The sequence below is a fragment of the Tenebrio molitor genome, chromosome 1 (genome assembly GCF_963966145.1).
Source record: "Tenebrio molitor chromosome 1, icTenMoli1.1, whole genome shotgun sequence".
Taxonomy (NCBI): domain Eukaryota; kingdom Metazoa; phylum Arthropoda; class Insecta; order Coleoptera; family Tenebrionidae; genus Tenebrio; species Tenebrio molitor.
The window spans coordinates 14,454,528-14,465,245 of NC_091046.1; the positions used below are offsets into that span (position 1 = coordinate 14,454,528).

Below are 10,718 nucleotides of genomic sequence, written 5' to 3' on the forward strand. Positions count from 1 at the left end.
ACTATTTTTTCTGAATATTTTTTTTTTGTGTTTCGACAACAGTGCCGATCGCTTCCAACATGATTAACTGGAATTCGAACGGAAGTCTTGTACTTCGTGATGTGATTAATTAAATGACGTCACCGGTTTAGTTGGTGTTTATTGGTTCAGAATGTTTGTACTTGTTACGTTGCCGTTTAAAATAAACCGAATCCGAAGAAGACACCAATGGGTGAACAGGGGAGCGGATTGGACTTACTTTTTTTAAAACAGTCAGTCTTTTTCTCTCTCCTATTAATCCATTAGAATTTCATCCGCAAGAAGACGTGACTGTGTTATAGCTAATTTATTTTTAGTACGACCGGGTTGCCATTAATTTTTTTTTACGCTCTGCCGGTACGGTCGTTCGAAGTTGTTACGTAACGAAAAACGAGCAATGTGATCGCAGTCTACGTCGTCTTGGAGTTACATTTCTGGAATGGCGGAACTGGGTGACATGGCGCGTCGGGGGTTGGACTAGTCACGTTCCCCTCTGTTCGGGTCGGCCCCTCGTCGACCTTGACCAAGACGCCCCGACTGAGGGTTCCTTTGTGACGGCGCGACCCCAGACAAAACTTGCAATTTGGGGCTTGTTTGTTGAATTTTTGCAGCATTTGCATGACAATGGCGCATTTCAAGCCCGGCATTATCTGCGGATTTGGAAATAGAAGTGGTCAACCGCCGTTTACGCGAGTTACCAACATTGCTAAAAAAATTTAATTTGTCAGTTCCGTCTCGGCTGATGTTTTCACAGTGGATCATACATCCCAAGGTTGAATTTCTGCTAGAATAGCATGTTCTCTAGCATGCCACGTAGTTACTTCGTGCTCATTTTAGGCTCCCTATAATGTTCGTGGCCCGGTTGGACCAATGAGGGCCAAGTATTCGGCGCTTGGCACTCCCAAACTCAGTCCAAACTTTTCCATGGCAACAGACTTGTTACGCACCGCAGCCTGCTGCGAATTTTACTTCCTGCTTTAGTCAGATAAGAACGCGAAAACCGTTAGGCGACATTTTTGGCGGTTAAAATTTATTATGACACCTTTGAATTATTCGCACAATGCTGCTCTCATCTTTGAGCGCACAATTTTTCTTGTGAGATTTCATTGGCGCACATTTCGAAGCGCTCTAGGCAGGCACACATTCAATGGATACATATTTTTTTTACAATAAATACGAACTTCGTAGTTATATCCATAAAATCATCACTTGTGCATCCCGAGTTTGTGTTATATATTTACCTAACCTAGTTGGCCACGTTCAACGCAGTATTTTCAGCAATTGGAAAACGGACTGTATTTGCCGCATCGAAGAAGACTGCGTTTAATAAATTAACAATTGCAGATCCTATCTGTGTGCCAGGTTGTCTTGATAAGAAACCGCAACATCATTTCTGTTTACGGTGAAATTTCAACACTGCAAATGCCCGTTAGCTGCAATTTTGTCTTGATATTTTACCGTTCGTGAAGTATCAGCACATTCTTTGTTTCGTTACGGTATGACTGCATTCCTTGTTTCATTCCATCTTTATTAAAACGAACTTGAAGCAAAAAATATTTAACGTTTTTTTATTACTGATCTACTCATTAGTTATGATCTTAATTAAAAGAATTGGGCCGCCAGAATTAAAGATTTAATTAATTGCTTTAAGTTTTAACCTGCTACGTGGAAATTGAATTTTTTGAGAATAGGTAAGTATTTTGCGTAAGTTATCTACGTGTATCTCTACACAACTACTGTTTATAACTTATTAACTTCCAATTTTAGCTCTAGATGTAAACGTGTCGGAAAAGGAAATAATCATACTTTACGTATCTCACTGATATCTTCAGTTACCGGTTGTATTTTGTAATATTTTATGAAACATGATGTTAAAAGTTATTAAAAAAAATACAATGATACGTATAATTAGTGATTGAAATTTATTAATTCATTGTCAAAGGTTTGGTTGTAAAAATAAAATAAATACACATATTTTATTTAAAGCCTCAATTATGTTGCGAAAGTTATATATTTTTAGACGACAAACATTTTCGTCTTTTCTAATTAAAAAAAATGGTAAGTAACGATTAGATTTTATTGCATTTCAAAAGTAAAAAAATCAATAGCAAACAATGAATATATCGAATAATCTCTTATTTATTTATTGTCCTACCTAACCAATTAAGAACGCTTCGCACAATAAAAGAAACAAACAAATTTAACAATAACTGTATGTAGATATGTATTATTTTACAAGAGAAAAATTTTAATACAAACCGAGAATATTTAACAAAATAATTAAAGTATGTACCGATATATTTTTTTTCAATGTACCTAACTAAGATCCATGCAGAATAAATTTAACAAACTTTGTTATTTTGAACTCTTTCCTAGATGATTAATAATTTTAATATGTAAAATAAATTGTACTTAAAAGAAAAAGATCAATTGCGTTCATTAAACACATACATATTTTATGTGCTACAGTCTCACATTTAACTTACAAATATGACACTCCCAAGAATAAGTAAGTTTTAATGATGTTCTCTCTATGATATCATTGAATGCGTAATCATTCTTAGAAAATGGATAAAATCGAAACATTAAATCATTTTTAAATATATGTACTATACTTTTAGACTTTTTAATCTTTCCTAGTGATATCATATACTGTCCGCCCCCAGCTTCCTCCAATTAAAAATTTTAAACGACATCCTATATTTTTAATGACGGGTAATATCTCAAAAAGTTTTCTTTGTGACCTGTCACTTTTTTACATACTGTATACAAAAAAGATGCCTTCTTTCATAATCATTCATTAAAAATGTAGTGTCATTTAAAATTTCGAAGTGGGGGTGGTTGGGGGCGGCCAGAGTATTGATGTAACGTGACAGATATACTAAGTGACGTCCCCGTACGTGCTGACTCATCCTAAAATTTCAAATTTGTAATGTTAAATACCCCAAAAATAAACTCATCCAAACTTTTTGCGCGGATCCCCGTTATAAGTAGGTACCTATACATACATATTATTTAGTCAACTTAAATGCACTGATCAAGCGAAAAATAGCGTTCAAAAGCCTGTTGTAAGTTTAACAGTTCTAGTGCTTTATTAATTTTGTTAAAAGAACAGAAAATAATCCCAGTATAGGTACCTACTTACTATTTACCAACAACAATAGACTAGATTTATATTTTAAAACTCTTGGAAAATAAAATACTGTCGGCAATCACAATATTATTTTATGAAGAATGAAAACAAATTTTCACTCATATGAAAGAAATTAAAAAAAAATCGTATGTTAAGTTCGGTTCTTTTAAACTAGTATAAAGAGAGCCTAGCACAATACAAAATAAATACTTAATATAAGTACAAATAATACAATACATATGAAATTATTTAAAAAAAAATAACGTTCCACTTCACCTAGAAATGAAGAATCTCACCTTGGTGAACAGCACCTACGTATCGGGTGTTCATTTAAATTTCCGGTCAAAATGGTGTTGAAGAGTGGATTGTGAACGCACTGCGGATCACAAATCAGCTGTTTAAATCTTACGTTTTTACACAACCGACTGTTCAACACCAACTTTGACCGAAAATTTAAATGGACACCCGATATTAAAAGTGAATATACTTAATGCTAGAGCTTCCTCAAAAACTACAGTGCTTGTAAATATTGCAAGTTTATTAAAAGAAACGCTAAGCAAACGTCAAGAAAACACATTTTAGAAACCTACACGTAGATTTTGAAAGCCAACTTACGCCTAAGTGTTTTACTTACTTTTTGAAAAGACAAATCCCTTGTACAATTAATTATATTCTCAAAACTGCCTCAATACACGTAAAATTTTGAAATTACAGAGTAAAAATGTCTGCAGAGGCTTATTTTGGTGTGGTATTACGAACCAATCAATTCATTATGGGTGGCCATGACTAAACAACTGTAATAATAGATCGTGTAACCGGCGCTAAAGGTTAAATCTGCATACATTCCTGCATTATGCAACAATCCCCGCCCTACAACAAAACGAAACCGATTTAAATACGTACAAACAAAAGATGTTTTGTCAGGCCCTACCACATAATTATATAAATTTTACTGCAGTCAACCTACAAAATTCCAGTGGCAAAAAAAAACGTTTTGAAATAAATGAAAAATCATAAGAGAATGAAAGAAATATTTTCGCTACAATGTAGTCTAGGTATATTGTGAAATGTGGATTAATTCACTTCATTTTTTATTTACTTTCACTCGATACCTTAATTTTCTCCTTTCATTCGGAAGTTCACACACAATTTCACATTGTTTTATGTAATTTTTCTCTGGGAGGAAAGCTTTACGTATATAGTAATACTCCTATCACAAAGAAATACCTACACAGAAAGTATCACGAGACTAATTAAGTAGGTACACCATACTTTTATCGAAAATGCTTAAACATAACCTCAAACAGACGATTTATTATTACTAAAACTAAATGTATTACGTGAGGCATAGTTTGTTTGTGAAACAAATAAAAGCAATTCATTTGCGAATTTCTGATGTTTATTTTTTGATAATAAACGCAAAACATTTTCATTCATACTCATTAATGAAATCGTTAAATTTTAATTTATTGTTTGATAAAATTTACATGTTGACCTAAAAACATATTTCTGTCAAAAAACTACAAAATATCAACGTGTTATATGTACTTTTATTTTACAGCTATAAATTATGAGGTTACCATTTCTTTCCTTTCCTTTTCAAAATTCTTAGTAAATACAATAAACATATTTTTACCGTTCCATAAACTATGCGGCATGTAAATGCCACAGTAAAATATTCAATACGCATATCAAACTACGTTGAAATATAAAATGGTGGCAGACAAATGTGTGTAATCTTGGAAATGACGTAGACGAGTTTAATTAAATAAATTGTTACACATAGTTTTTTTCTTCTCTATCCCACTTCTGATATTGTTGCAATAATTTTTTTCTCTTTCTTCCACTTCTGAAATTGTTACAAATATTTTCTTCTTTGAATTTCCACTTTTGATTAAACTAGCAATATTCCTTCCTTTGCTCTTGTCAGGATGTTTAATCAATTTCGAACACTGAATTTAAAACACTAACTTTATTATGAACGATGATTTATTATTTCCATACACTCGAATTACTCTTAACTCTAATTCTTAAGTCTACTCAGTCTTAGATTCACAATTTCTCTCCTCAACTTACTGTAACTCTCTTACTTTTATACTCATACATCCCCATTTCATTCAACCACTCACATTCATTCTAGCTCCAACGGCCAAAATTACTAATCCAATAACAATCGAATGTTTAAATTTAGAAACAATCCGTTGAAACCAACCGACTCTCCTAACCGACATTTTTCTGTTAAATCTAATTCGTTCCGAACAATCTATTAGCATTCACTCATAACCAAATACACTTCTACATTTCCTTATGACTAACGGATTTTAACGAATTTACATCGACGGTTGAAAAATTACAACAGTTCGGCCTTTCCTGACCTAATTGACGACCTCGTCAATGTCGTGACATAATTCCTCCACAAAGTCAATGTACTAATAAACTAGAAACTAACAACAAAGTTTTCACAAAAATAAATCATCTAACATGCCTACATTGAGAAAAGGTTTACATTTTTTTTTTTTCATGTCTTAACAACTTCCTATGGACCCCTGAATTTTGATTTCAACTTCCTGCGTCGTCCTGTCCCTGTATTTGGAGCTTCACATCTTCCCAACTCCAAATTCTTCTCACTATACGGTGGATGTTCTTCTCTTAGATCTCCAGTTTCTCCCGTGGTTTCTCCCGTTACGACATTGCCACCTTCGTCACCTGCCATTTCCATTCGTTATAAATCTGGCACCCTCTTGCCTTTATAACACTCTCGCGACAACGTTACAAGCTCCTTAGCCCGTTTCGCACCACTGACACGATGCACGACAGTATGACAATCCCCCGTAACACTCTTTTTCACTTCACACCACTGAGATACTGTCTTCTAAACGATCTTCAACTTTTATCCCAACAACAATCTTGCGTTTTCCACCTCTTCAGTGTACTCGGAAAAAAACTCGGTGAACCCGGCCTAGAAGTCCCGTTACTAGGCTTCACCCTCAAAATACGCCGATACGATACTCCCCACGTACCCGTACTCACTTTCCGAAATACACGTCAGAGTCCTGAACAAATCGCGAGATTCACCATTGAAACTTCAACAATTCACTTTTAGCTCTCTTCAAAACCATGGACGCTTCACAGGTAATATCCCACTCTATGGACGTTTCATAGGTAATATCCCATTCTATGGACGTTTTATAGGTAATATCCCACTCTATGGACGATTTATAGGTAATATCCCACTCTATGGACGTTTTATAGGTAATATCCCACTCTATGGACGTTTTATAGATAATATCCCACTTCTGATATTGTTACACATAGTTTTTTTCTTCTCTATCCCACTTCTGATATTGTTGCAATAATTTTTTTCTCTTTCTTCCACTTCTGAAATTGTTACAAATATTTTCTTCTTTGAATTTCCACTTTTGATTAAACTAGCAATATTCCTTCCTTTGCTCTTGTCAGGATGTTTAATCAATTTCGAACACTGAATTTAAAACACTAACTTTATTATGAACGATGATTTATTATTTCCATACACTCGAATTACTCTTAACTCTAATTCTTAAGTCTACTCAGTCTTAGATTCACAATTTCTCTCCTCAACTTACTGTAACTCTCTTACTTTTATACTCATACATCCCCATTTCATTCAACCACTCACATTCATTCTAGCTCCAACGGCCAAAATTACTAATCCAATAACAATCGAATGTTTAAATTTAGAAACAATCCGTTGAAACCAACCGACTCTCCTAACCGACATTTTTCTGTTAAATCTAATTCGTTCCGAACAATCTATTAGCATTCACTCATAACCAAATACACTTCTACATTTCCTTATGACTAACGGATTTTAACGAATTTACATCGACGGTTGAAAAATTACAACAAAATGATCTTTATTTATAGTAAAACTTTGTTTTTTTGCAGAAACATAGGGTACTCGTAAGTTGTTAAAATCAATTACTCCTAGTATTAAATGGTAATTAAAAATGTAACACCTTATTTCCGTAAAAAACTACCTACCTATTCATGAATTGATTTTTTGCAGAACGCAACTGGACATAAGTTGGATTCAACGCATGAACTGGTATCCATTTTGTCACACATTTAACAGAAAAACAATTCAGTCAAAAAATTGTAGATAAGAGTATCATGGCGGCTCGCGATAGGCAAATTAGTTCCTTATATACACAAGCTACAAGCATTACGCTTCGGTAACGTTACATTGGAAAAAAAAAACTGAACAGACATCCATCTGTATTTGGTACAAAATAAAGAATAATTCACTTTTAAAAGTCAGCCCACCAAGTAATAATTTTCATTTTAAATTAACTATAAAATACTCGTAATATTTCAGCAGAAACAGGACTTTGTGTCAATAAATCCATCAAATCCAAATCCAAATATACCATTTTCTTGTGGTAGCAGGGAGAACTACGAAAACTCCCACATTGTTTCTATTTAACCACTTGATTCTCATCATACATGTGTGAGTCACATGAATTGTATTATCTCTGAGGTTCATTCCGTAAAAGTTTTATGATTTACTTATCAAACGTTGTAAAGGAGTTCTGTCACAATAAATAATTTTGTAATTAGTATAATTAGCGATCACAGACATTTGTTTACGGTAACTGGTAATAAAAAATCGTTCATTATAAAATATTACTCGTATAAATCGTGAAAATTCAATTTTCGTTTGTATTTCAGATCGTATTGGGAATCGTTCGACAATAGTTGGACCTTGTTACGCAAAATCAATTTTTTCACGTGATTGCCAAATACCAAAATCTTATAGGTCAATGGTCATCATTTTATTGTAATTTTTACTGTATGTAGGCGATATAGTACTCTAGTATGTGTTACGAAACTTTCGAAACAGGACACCACAACAAAGAACCGAGTTACTCGTATAAGGCAGCGTCTTTGACGAGTTATATTCTCCAGCACAAATACTTTTTACTGTGTATTTATTAATGTTTTTAAATATCATATTTTTCAACAATGAACTTTGGCCAGATGTCACAAAAATGTCTAAAAAGTCACATAAGACTTGTTTATTTAAACATGCCTTGAACGGAATTGTAAATATGATATTACAAAATTCCTATGAAAATAATAACACTAATGACAACGTAGATTAACGTTAATAACGAGTAATTATTAATTGTAATTGAGCAATAAAGATGCGTAATAGCTTACGTTGGCAATCCTACTTTTGCTTTGGGAAAATAAAGCCTTGTCCAAATACACTTCTCTTATTATTGGTAATAAAACACAACAACGTTGTAATTAATAATATTTACAAATATAATAATAATGATGTCAAATGGTTGGTTTGATAATGCAGTATGACGTTGTCGGACACTTAACTTTTACAGTTCCGTGTGACGATAAAGTATGTAGGACTAACAAAATTATTTAGACCGACATCTTTAGTTTCAGGAAATTACTTCATTATGTGGACATATTCTTGAAAGTAATGGAAAAGCGAGGAGGCTTCACTTGTGTTTTTGTAATAACTGAACTAGCCTTGAATCCCATTGTATTAAATAAGTGAAACATGCAATGTTGCCTAGGAATGATTATCGCTAACGTTCGAATTCTCGATGGCGCTCTTCTGGTCAAGACATTTAATTACATATAACATTATCGTTTGATTAAAAATGTGGCGAGCTATTTACGCCGTGTGTACGAGATATTTCGTGTGAAAACATACACAACATGAAGGAAATTCGATAAACAAAGAAAAAAGGAAGCAGATAAAAGAAATGATGTAATTGGCTGCCATATTTAATAACACAGGCTGTTATGGGCCACGCATGTTATTTTTCGACTACGATCTATCTTAGTCGACCTTGTTCGCTAAAACTACATTAGAACATTCTCCTTGGAACATCTAATCTTTAAAAATGTTCACAAACTTCATCCATTCACCGGTCCATTTTCATTTCATGCTGAACTGAATTATGTAAACGTAATTGTGGAAGATGGGTTTGATGTCATTACACTTGTGAAGGAAAAATAATTTGGTTCTTTTGACGTGGACTGTGAGGAGGACGTTGGTAGGTTTTTTATCAATACTCTATAATATTTAAGTACAAGTACATATTCACAAACTTATCTATTAATGTAATTTAAGAAATCCACTACAAAGTTGAAGGAGTTTGTTATGAGATGTACAACTTTTTCACACAGGTATCGTTCATTGAAATACACGTTGTTAATCTGTGGGTAAGATATTACAATTTTAACATTTACTTCTACAAAATAGATTGAGTTCATAACTTCATATATATGTGGTTTGTTTGATTCCAGTGTTCTCGTAAGTACTTTAAAGGTATGCCGTTTTATATGTATTACAAAATAGAATTATAGATCTAGATATATTGTTTGAAATATTTACTTTTATTTTGTTGTGATATTTCAGAAAATCATAACTACTGGGTTTCTTTAACATGACAAATTTGAAATCTTAGAATATTAGTCAGCACATAGAGGGATGTAATTTAATACAGATATCACGTCATTACTTCAGCCCCCGCCATCAGCCATCCGTAGAGTGGCCTACTTCAAAATTTTAAATGGTATTTTAATCATGAAAAAAATAAATAAATAATAAATATCAATCAAAAAAATCAAGTTTGTGTGGTTAGGGCAATGAAGACGAATAAAAAAAACACTCGATGTTTAATATATAGCAGAACATTATTTAATTAACCGACTAACAATAACAAATAACAAAAAAAAAATACAAGACTCCTTTCAATTTTAAAACAATTAAGTAATAAATGTCACAATTTTAATTAAATTGAATGTTCAAAATGGTCGCCGTAGAACTATAGTTCAGTCGATTTTAAAACTCATTTTGAAATTCTGAAAATTTCTAAGTTAAACAAGGTCAAACTGATTTTTATTGATCCATGAAAAAATTCCACTTCCTCAAATTCAAATATCTCAAACCTTTCTTTTGTAAGGTACAGTTAGTTGCAAAAAAAAAACGGGAACTGTCAGAATAAAATTGACACATTTTTACCAATTTTTCAAAATGTGAAAACTTCTTACGAGAGATAGGTTAGAATTATGGTCAAAATTCAATGCTATTTTAAAAAAATATTTGATAGGTAACTATTGTCACATAGAAAATTAACTGACAAATGGACAAAACCAAATTTACATTAGGAAAATTTTCATTTCCCGTTTTTTTTTGAAATCAACTGTACCAACGTACACTGACTGGCATAATCCGTCATTAAAAATGTCATTTAAAATTTTAAAGTGGGGTGGTTGGGGGCGGCGGGAGACGGGACAATAACGTGTGTCCCCTTACATTCTGACTCATATCCTAAAATTTAGAATTTGAAATGCTAAAGAAAGACTCCAAGAGCATTATTACTCAGTAGGTTACAAGTGCTAAGTATCTATAATGATTGGCCATCCCTTCGCCGTTTGTCAGGCTTGTTAAACATTACCACCTTTCAGAACCAAAAATACTGGTAAGTTCAACCAATCGAAGAAGAAGACACATTGGGACCCGCCCTAATACTACAAGTTCGTTAGTATGTTC

At 33.0% G+C, this 10,718-nt stretch overlaps 1 long non-coding RNA gene across 1 annotated transcript; it reads right to left on the minus strand.

Moving 5' to 3' along the window:
- Positions 1-2,213: 2,213 nt before the first annotated feature.
- LOC138133174 (uncharacterized) lies at positions 2,214-7,299 on the minus strand. Its single transcript, XR_011160270.1, has 2 exons — positions 7,175-7,299; positions 2,214-4,021 (listed from the first exon to the last, which is right to left on the minus strand). It is a non-coding gene; the product is annotated as an uncharacterized lncRNA (long non-coding RNA).
- Between the last annotated feature and the right edge of the window lie 3,419 nt (positions 7,300-10,718).